Below are 14,037 nucleotides of genomic sequence, written 5' to 3'. Positions count from 1 at the left end.
TATTGATCCACGTACTCGCCACAGGTGAAAAAGACAGACCTCATGTTCTGTCAGCATCCCTAATCCTGGAGTCATAAGGCTTGCCTTATTCCTCTCATCTGTGCTGCATTCAGAACTACACCACCACACCCCTGCCCAACAAAACAATGGGCAGCACAATAGAAATAGGATGCTAGAGAAAAATCAGGTCCCTAATTTTACCAAGAGGGAGGTGAACAAACCTCATCTATTCCTCACAATCTTATCTATGTACTCTTTGCAGCTTTTCTCACAGATCCTCAGCAAAGCTCAAGGATACACAACAGCTGTAAAGGAACAGTGGTATTAGGTCCTTCCATGCACACAACCACCTTCTGCAAGAAGCAACATGTGTTAGATAACAGTTAATCAATATAAAACACCTCTTTTATTTCGGAGCAATTTTTTGTAAATATTTATGTGGAATATTAATCAGTAACACTGACATTAAAAAGCCATCCGCAGGAACATTAGGTAATATCGACAGGAAAAAGCCTTGAAAAAAACAAGTAAAATAAAAGCTACTGTGGTATTGTTTGTGTGGTATTGTTTGGTTGACCCCCCTCCCAAATGTTATAGTTCTCTTGCACTGCAGTTATTGCTGCTTTCAAAATACCCAGGCACACAGGTAATTGGCTTGTTTCAATACCAAAACTCAAAAGTAATATTACAACATCTTTTTCTGGATTTCAGAAATCGACACTAGATCCCCCTTCATGATGAGCTAAATAAATGTAATAAAAACGCTGAGCCTCCTGAGATCTAGTATTTCTTCTAAAGTATTTCCATGCTTACTGCAGAATTGCTTTAAAATACCTCACTGGAATGAGAATACCACAGTAAATCTCAACACATTTCAAAGCACTACAGCACTGAGATGCTCTATGATTATTATTTTTAAACAGCAATTGCTTTCATTTATTTCAAAGAGTGGAACTATTTGTAATATGCCATTATTATAAATATCAAGCAAATGCTTGGGAGCCCTCAATTCATTTATAATATTTCCTCTCCTTCTTAGGACAGATGTCCATAGCTAACATGACTGAGGTGCTTACTGGGAAGCCTAGTCACTATACTACTATGGCAAGTTCCTAAATTTAAAAAAAAATATTTAAGACAAATCCGACAAAAAATTACTTTTCATTTTACAAAGCATGAAAACCATCTAATTCAGACCTTTTCTGCAATTCTGTATGTTTCCCTAAAGATAAAATCTATTCTTTACAAAATGCGCATTACACATAAAATAGTATTTTTATTAAAACAGCCCTCTTCCTGAAAGACTGATTCTCATGCAGACAAGGAGAGTGCAGAAAGACAGGCTTCTATACAAGATCTTTCCTCTCAGGAGCCAGGCTCACTGAAGAGGTTTCAACAAGACTGGTTCTTACAATGGACAATGTTCTACATTAGCAGAATGCTCTGTCTCCCTCTTTATTTCTCTCCACCCTTTTTTTAACATAATTTCCTCACAATATCTCCCCAACAATTTAATGTGGATATCTGATTGACTGCTCCCATGATCCTGCCCATACTATTCTATTATTCTGTCATAATTATTGTTATAAAAGCACAAGGAGTTAGAAAACCTCTGCAAAGACCACCTACTACAAAGTCCTCTTGAAAAAAGCTTTTCATAAACAAGGTCTTTGTCTTTGCACCAGTTTCTCCAATAAACTGTCCTCTCACAAAGATTTGGTTAAAAAAAAAATCCAGACAATTCTGAGCATTAAAAGCTTGCTAAAGAGAGGACATCTTCCATCTTTATCCTAAGAAAACCCACTTTAAAATAAATAATGAAGCAATGAAATATGCCCCAGCATAAGGGAAAGCACAAGTATCTTTGGTTTTGTTTTTTTTTTAGATTTGTAAGCCTTCAGTTTTTTTATGTTGTTTTGAAATGAGAGTTTTTATACAGGTTTTCTCATTCAACTTTCAATGGCAAACAGAAGAAGCCCAAAGTAAAATGCCAAGAGCTACCATACCCGTTCTGTAGAGCAAACTACTTTCTACATTTTGCTACACTCTGGAAGTACCACCAAAATAAGAACTACATGAACAATCAACGTTCTGGATATTAAACTGGCTGGTAATTTCAAATCCCAAAGGGAAACTACAAACATCCTGAAGGCATGGAACTTTGGAAGATGAGTAACAATATGCTGCCACCTTATAAACTTCTTGAGTGGAAAAATTAGCAGCTGAAGTGTTTTAAAACAGTTTTAGACTTCTAAAACAAAATACCAAAATTGTTCCAGTGACTCAAAATTCAGTTTAATTAAAGTTTTCAGTGATACTTTGTCACAGACACTGAACTTAAAAGATTCTCTTTGAGGAAGGCAGACTCAAGGTCAATGCAAGTGCCATGGTCATCTAGCAAAGGGAATCAAACCTGTCAAGAATGGAGGGAAGAAAACCCCAATTTGTCATCATTGAGAAAGCCTAAGTTACAAGAAAGCATTTAAACCTTCAGGTATCAGATATTTATTTATTCTTAATCATGTATATGTGACAGAATACTATTTAAAAAATGTTGAGGCAGGAACAGCAAAGCATCACCCATGTGCAAATCACAGTATGCTTCAGATGTTGCTGTTTACTTAAAAAAACCCAAACAAACAAAACCACAAGAAAACCAACCTGAAAATAATAAGTGAGTTACACTAGCATCACAGCATAAAATAATTCCCAAATGAAAAGATTTATGACATGCCTTTTTAAACAAGCAATAAATACTCAGATTCCAGAATGTAGGTGATGGCCTTTTAACCTTAAACTACACAAACTTGTGCTTCTAGTACATAAATCTAATAATTTGTTTTCACTAGAAAACCCAGAGAGTCTCCTGAGTACAGCACACTATGACTTAGTCAGTGAAGGGACACGGCAAATGACCCCAAGAAGAACGACAAAGCAAAATGTTTCCTGGATGTTTGTACTCAAAACCATTACAAAATGATGATAAACACTACTACAACCTTTTCTGTGCTTTATCTTCCCAACAATATAAATTCAGACAGACAATCTACATAAACCAAGAATTAAAAGCATCCAAAAAGCAGCACTGTGAAAATAACTGACATTTATTAACCCCTCTGGAGATCTTCAGTGCCCTAGAATTGCCACAGCCTTCAACACTGCATTAATAATATAAAGTCCATTCCTGCAAGTCTGCCAGAAAAGACTGGGAAGTGAATAAGCTAAACAATGCTGAAATTCCAAGTGATATTAAGAATCTATGCATGTTTATTTAAATAATAAAAGAAGACTTGTCAATTTAAACAAGAAGCGCTCACGAATCTTACATTTAGGGGGAAAGAAACTCTTCATAACGCCACTAAGCTACTTATAATGAAAAGATGAACAAACATAAAAAAGTGGGTAATTTCACTGTCACATAGAAAAAACAAAGCCTCATTTGTCTTGCCCTGTCATATCCGGCGTGTTGATTCAAGCCAATATTAACACTGACAAACATGTTAACCTACAACATTACATGCCAAAAATCAGTTCCAATTTGGGGAGATGTGCAAGTTTTGTGACAGAGAGGGCAAACAACAAAAAAGACTTGCAGTATTGAATGACATACTATGATATCCCGTGGTTTTTCAAAAGGCTCCTGAATATTCCAATCAGCCACAAAGGCTGCACTAGACATTTTAGTTTTAGGGTGGACAAGGAACGAGTGCAGCAGTTTTGCTTTCACCACGACCATCTTCACAAATTCCCTTCAGTATCTCAGAGGTCCCGTTTTCCTTAACCCAGCAAGGCACATCTTCATGGCCATGTATCTCGACGGAGTGAAAGCAAAATAATCACAGCACTCAGCGATGCCATTAACATTTCTCAGTCACAAGGGATTAAAAGGCTTGGAGCCGGGGCAGATGCTGGGAGAGCCCTCGGCAGAGGAGTTCACCGCCCGCCGCAGCCTGGGCTGCAGCTGCGAGGGATTGACACGGCTGACGGTGGAACCCGGCTCGGGAGAAACTCCGGGCACAGTTCCGGCATCCGAAATAAATTAAAGTAAACAGTGTTGCTCTCTCTCATCCACCCTGTTAGCAGCCTCTCGGTTGAGCTGGAGACCACACACCCAGACCACACAGCACCAGCTGAACTCACTCGCACGCAACATCTAGAAGCTGTCACTCTGCTGAGGTATGAGGAGGGGAGAGGGGGGCCGGAGTGCGAGTGTGTGTGTGTGTTTAGAAAAGCTTAGAAAAGCGGCTTGCTCTCTCCTCCTATCATTACAGCTGGTTATGTTTTGTGGGGCTGGGAAGGAGGGAAAGAAGGAAGGGATATAAGAAAAAAGACCCATAAAGCTCACTAAGAAAACATACTAGCCTTGGCCTTTTGTAGTAATGATTTGCACTGCTCCTGTACTAGTTTAGTAGCTGATGAAGGGCTAACAAAGCATCCATTTAACATCAATTAACCTTCTATCTATCACATGTCAAAAAAAAAAATCTAGACTAATATAAATCCATTTCCTTGTACATTTCAAATTACAGCATCCTGTCAATTACAATGTGAAAAATACCTATATATTGATCTAGTTTTACATCAGGAGTTCTGAGATGTTATTTATTTGGAGAGGGGAGAGATATTCCCCACAAAGATCAACCACACAGATGACATTACGACATCAAAACACTGAATTTTCTCCAAAAACATTCCATAGTAAAATACAGTTTTGTTCACTAGCATTGTATACCATAAACAACCTGAAGGAAGTTAATGAGCCAACAGATAACACTGAGTTTGCAACTCATCAGAAGCAAGAAGTAAAAATAGCAAAACACTAAAAATAGATTAAAACCAACAACAGCCTGTAATACAGATGAACAGAGACTTTTAAAAGGGGGGAGTTCTTTGTTTCTTTTAGTTCAGAAATCATTTCATCTGCCAGTTATGTCACCTGTTCAAACAGAGAAAGCGGAATAAAATGTTTGAAGACTCATAAAATCTATTTTACTGAGTTGACTTTAAAAAAAGATTTCCTTCCCTCCGCTCTGCTACCATGAACACACATAGCTCCCCCATCAAGCTCACCAGCGCACAAATTTAATTTCATACATACACATCTGGACAGCCCAGAACCACAGTCACATTTTCACCTCGGATCAAAATCTTTGTACCTAAGTGACAATGACAATCTCCAAGTGCTACTACTAAACAAAACCATCAAAACTGCAATAACCCAAATGTCAGTAACAGCCTTACAAACTTGGATGAATATATTTGTGTCTGTGAAAATCTTGAGAAAAAAAAAATTCACCTTACCAAATACATTTTAAAAAATGTTAGTTTCAAAGTTCTGTAACTTCACACTGAAAATAATTTATTCCCCCAATTAATGAATTAGGTCAATATGCTGGTTTATACCAGCTCTTGAATGAAGGCTTTTGCGGATGTATTCAATGTAACAGCACCTATTCATTACCAAGACTCAAATCAGATCATTTTAAGTGTTCTGAATGTCTATTTTGGTCATACTGGCTTGCCTAGAATAGGTCGACAGCATAGAAGAAAATATAATTAAAGAAAGTTTGAACACAGATGTTTCTCCCCCAAATTTCCGCTACTTTCCTTACAAATTACATTGCAACTCCCCAGAAATTAATTCATCTACTTCTTAAAAGCTTCCGTATTTACTATGTGACACATCACTATAATCTAGCAACATTGTAAAGAAAAGTCCTAAACATCTATATATAAACATATATATAAAAAAGTCAACTCAGCTTTATACAAAACCATATCACAGATGGCCATAAATCTCCCATTAATTTCTAAATTCTCACAAGGCACATCTTCCTACATCTGCTTCCACCTCCAACATTCTGCAATGTTTGCTTCATCCAGAAGTCATTATCCTACTCTCTTCCAGTTAAGCAATTCATCCCTCTTTTGTTCTAAAGTTATGATTAATTTTTTGTACATAATTGAATTAATAGGAAAATGGTAAAAAAATCTTAATATCTCATTATCCTTCCATCTTATGTTATTCACAGGCAGAAATTCGAAAACAATACTTCAAGTATCAAAATCTTTCAAATATGTTTATGCAAATGCATTCAGAAAGATCCAGAAGTTCAGAAAAATAAACTAAATGAATCCCAAAGGGATGAATTTTTTTTCTAGAAAAAAGAAACAAGACACCACAGATTTTTTTTTCTAAGCCCTGTAACTATATACAATATTCTTTATAAAAACACCATATAACCACTGTAATTACACAGTTCACATGGCTGAAGTTTTAACTTGGATGCTTGTATGTAAGACTGCAACACTTACACTTACCGTGTCACGATTTTAGTAGTTCCTTTTGTTTCAAAAATATTTAAAAGATGAGACATACACTTGTGTTACTGAGATTCTGGTATTTTTCATGTTCTCTCCCCAACACCCCTTTCTGGCCTTTGCTCAGGGATGTACTCAAGCCATGTGCTAAAGGTTTTTCTCAATTCACATGGTCCAACACACACTCAAGTACTTCCCTGACAGACTGTGTGCACAGGTATTTTTCTAACAAAAGCCTCTCTTTGCCTTACGAGTCTTCATTTCCACTCATCTGCCTAAAATCCCATCTCCTCCATGGAGCAATCACACTTACAGAGTAGTGAGGTTGTCTTGTGATAAACACAATCTCCCCTGCCTTCTCTGCTAAGGAAACATGCAAAGAACTCATCTGCTATATGCACAGCTTAATTTTTAGCCAAAAATCCAATGTGAAGTTTTCCAGCAAGAACCGAGGTATACCTGTTAAAACCACTGTGAGATTGGAAATGTCACAAGACTCACAGAATTCTAAAACAGAAAACTAAAAGTAATTGCTTTTTAAATTGAGATATTTCATGAGTACATAAAAAAAATAGTTTAGTTTGTCCTCAACACAAAAGTGGCAATTTAAACAGGAACTTTTACTTAGAATAGTCTTAATCTTTAACTAATGCAGGCTTTTTGATGAACTTCCAAATATGGGGTATATTGCCTTTGGGTTATCGACAGTGTCAAAGGAAAAAAAAAAAAAACAAGTCTAAATATACCTAAAAATCCTTGATTTATACTGTAATCTGAACCACAGACACTTTTACACTGCCAGAGACCCCACTGGTTTCTGCACAATATAGCCTAAGCTCTGTCTTTGAGGATAAATCTGAAAATCTGGGAATCTGCAGTTCTGCTAAGGTCAAGGGAAAATCAAACCCATTAAGGACTTGGTGTCTCAAAAACTTTGTTTTCCTTAAAAACAAAGCAAGCAAAATCAGAAAGGAAATGTGGGCTTTCACACTCATCACCAGACATAATCGCAGTATATTCTAATGAAAATGCTGAACATACTTTCTGCAGATTAGTAATGTCAGTAGTCAAGAAAAGGCTACACAGACCAGGTTCTTTTTGGAGAAAAATCACTAAATACTTCCAAAATAATATAAAAAGTACAATTACAAAGAATTTCTCCAGAGGAGTGAAGTGTATGACCCAGTGTTGTTTAAAATGGTAAACACTTATCTTACCTTTCCCTAAGCAAAGCCTGTAACGTGGCAAAATTGCACAATAAATAATTATTTGCAAGCATTTCTGTCATTACTTCATGGGGGTTTGGAGGTTGGTTTTTTTTTTGCTCCAGGATATCACAAAAATTATTTCTTTCTCCCTGCTGCTCTTCCCTTCTCTTTATAACTTTCAACACTGGGAGAATAATCCTTATGCTGAAATGCTGATTGAAATGCTGATTGAAATTCCCTAAAATAATTTTCAGGGTAAAACACAAAAATTTTTATCAGCCAGATTTTTGAACTCATACTTTGCTAGCTGTAAACACAGACCTTTGCTTTCATGTTCAGCACAAAAATGAAACATAAATCTGACATGACTGCACTGTGCATGTGCTGTCTCATCATCCCTCATCCTCCAAGCACCTTTACAAACAAGATTCCCTCCATTACCAAACATCATATTTCTCCCCTGGGAAAAGTAATTTGAAAGACAATGTTGCACAGCCTCGATTTACAGAATGTAGGTGGTCCAAGACAGAAGGTCAAAGTTAAGCTGAAGAGCTAACATCTGACTTCTGCTAAAAGATACTAATTCAGCTGTTTTCAGATTTTGAACATTCAGCTGGCTTCAAGTATAGCAGTAGGTTCCACTCTGTCTGAAAAACTCACATAGAAAATAAATTCACCGAAACATCTACAGCTCTCTGAGTACTATTTTCCCAGCCCCTGACTGGAAAATGAACTACTTCTGACTTCTCCTGCAGAAGGCTTTCTTTGCCTGTTTGTAGAAATAAATAGTGACCTACAGGCATTCAAAATAGATGCAGGTAGTGTCTGTATGTGCTTCACCAGCTTTTGTCCTGGTGCACAAAACTCTAACTGTATTATTTCATGGATATTTTCCATCGTTGTCAGAATCTATGTTTCAAGAACATCTTTTATATTCAGCCTTCTGACACCATCCTATCAAGATAAATACTTTTTCCTGTTCATTCTTGGTTGTTTTTTTGTTTTTTTTAAGTGAAGGCGGAAAGCCAAAAAGCACAGAATAAACAGAATTAAAATAACTCAAAACTGATGTTCCATTTCAAGTACAGTGATTAAGGCTTACTGAATTGACAGCTAAATATATCACCACATTGAAAGAAATTGATTAAGTACGGTTCAACACAACATATCTGTAAGTTTTGATTAATAAATGAGGTCAGTGGCCTCTTCCTTTCTAGTCAACCTATTTATTTTGCTTTAGTCCAGCCTCTCTGGGAAGAGCAGCACAATAAAGAATGGACTGCAACAGTGGTCACGGTTTCATTCTAATAGGACCTCAGGAAAACAATTGGTGAATTATAGATTTTGATGTCTTTACTGTCTGGTTTTGACTCAAATGCTCCCAACAACTAGCAGAGAACCCTTGCTCACTCTCACAAGAAATCCTACACTTTTAGATTTCTTTTACTGTTCATGACTTACAACTTTACTTTCCAAAAATTCATCTGGAATTTCATTAACCTAGACTGCTACGTCGCTCTAAAATATTAAGAAGCAATTACAGCATTAAAAACAACCCCAAACCATCAAGTCTGTAAAAACATTTTCATTTATTGAATGAAGACCAGAAAAATACAACTTTATTTTTTTTAAAAAGCCAGCATAAGTTTGATAGATAACAATCTTTTAAATAAATTGCTTTACCTCTGACACATCCTAAAATATGTTTTCCATAAAGAAAACCACCCTTACCATTACAACTTAAAATAATTTTCACTGAGGTAAGTCCAACCAGTATAATGAAAATAACCGCATCTGTTTTAAATGACACTGCAGACAACAGAAATTCCATCTAAATAAAAACACTGTTGTCCAAGGAGTGGGCATAAACCACAAGAACTGTAAACTAAGCTATCCATAGGAAAGAAATCAGCAGCAAGGCATGCCTCTTGCTGCTTGTTGCTGGGTCAGTGCAAGCTGGGATAAGATACAATAAAAACAGGGAAGTAAGAATTATAAAGCATTCCTTCTTCAGGTGAGTAAAATGCAAAGGAAGAAAATGGACCTGTTTTTCTAAGCCACAAGTTTGTTTATTTACAGTCCTTTAACTGTTCTGACAACTTTATCAGAAGCAAAACCAAATCATCAAAAGCAAAACAAAAAAAAAGTTTACAGCAGTGGAACACAGAAATCGCTGAAGGAGAAAGGAGACTGTTTACTTGTTATAAGAATGATCAGAAAACCTGGAAAACTGAAGCGAGATTACAATTTTAAGTACATTGTAAACAATGAATATTTGGAGTTTAGGTTGAATCTGAAGTTCTATCAGAGCTAGGATGGCTTAATATTCTACTGGCTTTTGACTCAGAGCTTTTGAGCCTATGGCTAAAAGCTGTTAACCCGCAACAAGCGAGGAAATGGCAGAAGGAAGACTATTTTAAAAAACCAGTAAAACTGGACAGAATGGCAAACGCTCTTCTGGAAAGAAGATCATCCCAAATTTCAGACATCTACACCTTGCTAAGAGATCATTTTTAGATTCCTAATTAGGATATTGAAGAGGCAAGGAGGAAAGATATTGGGTCACCCAGCTCATGGACACTGCTGGACAGCAAGGCAGTCTAAATGAGGGAGAAATGTAGCACTGGGTAGGAAGTTAAAGAAAAAAAATCCGAGTCTCAGAGAAGTGTAATATCTCCAGACAGATACGAATGAAAGCAACCATCTCTCAACCAGCATTTTATTTCAATTCCTCCACATTCCTTACCCTGTTATTTTCCTATTGCACTTGCCTAGGTACTCGTTTTCGGGAGCTGTATCTGAAACTTGATGGCACAACTAAATGCGAAAACAAAAAACCAAAAAAACCTAAAACAATAAGTAAAATCAGTCCTGAAAACAACCAGCTTTTCAACAAGTCCTACAAGTAACCAGCTTTGTCTCACCTCTCTACCCTGCTTATTTCCTCTATCCCCACCCACACTTCACTGAGCAGAACAACCCCGTCATTTCACATGGACCGGATGATGTCGGAACTCTTTTCCAACCAAACTGACTCTGGGACTTGGCCCAGCTCCGGCCCAGGCCGCTGTCAGACTGAGACACAGGCAAGGGCCAGGGAGCTGCTGCTGCTGCCGGGCCCGGACACGCCACAGCGCTGGGAAGGGCTCCGGGCCGGGCCGGGGCTCTCCGGGAGCGGCCCCCGGCAGCACACCGAGCGCCGCAGGAGCAGCCGGGAAGTCACCGGGGCACAGACGGCCGCAGCCCAGCGACGCCCCGAGAGCCACCGCCGACAGCTCCGTCCCCGCGGGGCCGGGGCGGGGACGCGACGCCCGACCCCGCCCGGGGAGCGGAAGGCGGGGGGAGGCCGAAGGGAGGGGGACGGCCTCCGCCCCGGGGAAGGGGGGGAAGGGAAGGGGCCGGAGCTGCCCCGCAGGCCGCCGCTCGCATCCGGCACCAGGGCCGCCCGCTCCCGGCAGCGCCCGCCGCCCGCAGGCGCCGCCAGCCGCCGCCAGAGCGCATCGAGCGAGCGCCGAGCCACCGAGGCGGGCCCCGCCGGGGAGACCCCGCCCCTCAGTGAGAGACCCCGCCCCCTCCCCGCCTCCCTCACGCCCAAGGTTGAGCGGGGGTCGTGGAGGCCCCCGGGGAATTTGGACAATGCTCTCAGGCACATGGTGTGACTGGGGACCCTGTGATCCTTGCGGCTCCCTTCCAGCTCAGCAGATTCCGTGACTCTGTGACCAGCAGTAATAAATGATAACAAAACCGCTCCCAAGCACTGTCCCCACAGGCAGAAAGTCACCCAGCAGTAGTGTTGGGACTCCCAGCCTGAGGTGTGAGGAAGGCTGCCCAGGGGGTCATGGAGTCTCCCTCTGGGCAGACATTCCAAACTCACCTGGACACGTTCCTGTGTCACCTGCTCCAGGTGTCCCTGCCTTGGCAGGGGGGTAGGACTGGACAGTCTCCAGAGGTCCCTTCCAACCCCAACCATTCCGTGATTCTGCCAGGGGAGGTGCAGGAGGATGGGTGGTGGGCAAAAGCCCAGGCACAAATACTCAAGCAGTGCTGTCAGCCCCAGGTGACATAAATCCGTCCTCCTTTCGTGATAAACCAGTAAAAATGTTTCTTTCCAAGCCCAGTGGCTGCCTGGGGGGATTCTGAACACCAGGTCTTTTCCTTATGGAAAGAGTCAGGAGATCGCCTTTTTCATTTTTTGCTGGTATTGTCCGCAATATTTGTTTGCAAAAACCAAATTCAGACAAAATCTTACTGGAAGGAGAGGAAAAGCAATGAGAAAAAAAAAAAAGAAAAAAAAAAAAAAAGAGAAAAGAAGAATCCATTCCTCAGTTATGCCAACCCAGCCCAAAGCAGGACATTAATGGAAAAGCAAATTACCTTGCATAAAACCTTAAAGCACCATAAAAGCATTATGGCCAAACCCCACAAATTTCCTAACTTTTTTTTTTATAGTTTAAAGCTGCTCAGGTTAAATTAGTAGACTGGAATATGTCATACCATGAATAAGCAATACTCTTCTGCTTCTTTCCTCTTCTCTGTAAAACATTGCACAGTATGTTCCTGGTGGGGAAACAAAAGCAGATGATACCTATCTTTTCTATAATTATTTCCAAAGTTGTAACTAGTAACTGTAGTTAGTTTTCTGCTGAGATCCAATGCAGAAAATGAGCTCCTCGGTTCTCCAAGAAAAGTAAAGTTGGCATCAGATTTAAAAAAAAGTGCAGCCATTTGCCACCCATTTCAAAATTATCTTTTTCCTTCATGACAGCTTGTTTGAATTTTCTCATTGAACGCCTGTGATCAGCTGTGCCAAAGAAAACTGCTCTTTGAGAGGCTGGTGGGTTCAGAAGCACAGTGGTACCTGGGTGCCAGCCCAGTGCCCTCTGAGAGGGGATTCCTGTGCCCAAAAAGCCCATTGACTTTTGTGGGAGTCCATAAAGGCAATTGTGTACCCAGAAGGTTTTGTAACAAGCAACCACGAGTTTAGATTTAGTTCAAGTGCTAAATTTCAGTGCCAAACTGCAGTTTGGTTGCAGATTTGATTCAATATTCACCTCTGTTGTAAGTGAAAAGACCTTTAATAGGTGAATCATTAAGAAGAGGGAACCTGAACTTGAAAAGAGTCAGCCTCCCCAGTGTTAACACCCCAAGTGAGGACAAGCTGACAGATCTTTTGCCTGTGAAAATGTCACCTAGCCTTCAGAGATTTTAATCTGCTATTTCTAAAAAGCTTCTCAGCAGTGGTTTTATGCAGGTTGTGGTCCTTGGGAATTTGTCAGAACAGCACAGCCTGGCTAAACTCTGCAAGAACAGAAGCCTTATAAAAGGCATGTGTTCTTTCTTCACTGGCATCCACACAGACAAATCCTCCTATTTCCACAAGCAGGAATCGTATGATCTATAGGGCCCTGGATAATACTGTCAGTGCAGAACTTCCTGTGTGGTGCACTTTGTTGAATCTGCTGTGGGTGGTTTCCCCAGCTGATGTTTAGTGACCATCACCTACCCCTTCAGTGACTCCAGAACAAAGCTGACAGTGACTGACTGCAGATGTGACCCTCTGGAGAAAAGAAACACCACCACACATATCTCTTTGGAACAAAAGGAAGAAAACTAGTGTGGTTAAAAAAAAATAAAATATATATATATATCTGTCATATATATATAACTTATGATGTATATACCATAATATAAAGTATATATTTGCTGTCATATATAATGCTGCTAATATAAATATATTACTCTATGGAACTCCAGATGCTGTTAAAGAGATTAATCTATGCAGTTAAAACTGAGGAAAGAAGTGACAATTTGTAATGTAATGACCTGGTAAATAGTAAGTGTTATACCTCATAGAGGTCACAAGAGTAATTGCTCATTCATGCCTTTTTCTAATCCATTTATGCAGATTTGACAGTGATCTGTAAACATTACATCTCTCTACAAAGTTGGGTAAACAGATTTGAAAGCCAGAGAGATTATTATGATCATCTTGTCTAACCTGAATATTGAAAGCTGTAGAATTTCCTGCAGCCATTCGCACACCAAGGTCTTTCTGTAGCTGTTTTTAAAAAAGGCGTCTTCATTATATTTCAAAGAATATAATTTGTTATTTATTTATTTTGAAAAAATGGCAAATCCGTCACTGCACTTTTGAAGATTTCTCAGTGATTATCCTAACATGTACCACACTACCTTAATGTGTAAAAAGAACCTGATAGAAATATAAATGTTGTTTGAAAAGGTAAATTCATCTAGCTGCAGCATCTGTCCATTTCAAGCCTGCTTCTTGTTAACAGAAATATTTTCCTTTTGTAGATGTTTGTGAAATGCAGCAGATTTACTCCTTCACCTTCTCTTGACAAACTGTATGGATTAACTGTGATTCTGCACTGTATAAGTGCCTTTCCAGAACTGTTTTCTGAATGCCCTCAAGCTTAGAGCTATTGCCTAATTTTTTTTGACATGTGAACATCCAAACCAGACCTTCTCCTACTCCTGTTTAAATTTG

Source organism: Passer montanus, unplaced genomic scaffold (genome assembly GCF_014805655.1).
Source record: "Passer montanus isolate IOZ18808 unplaced genomic scaffold, ASM1480565v1 scaffold126, whole genome shotgun sequence".
In the NCBI taxonomy this organism is placed as follows: domain Eukaryota; kingdom Metazoa; phylum Chordata; class Aves; order Passeriformes; family Passeridae; genus Passer; species Passer montanus.
Note: the sequence above shows the minus strand (reverse complement) of the source record.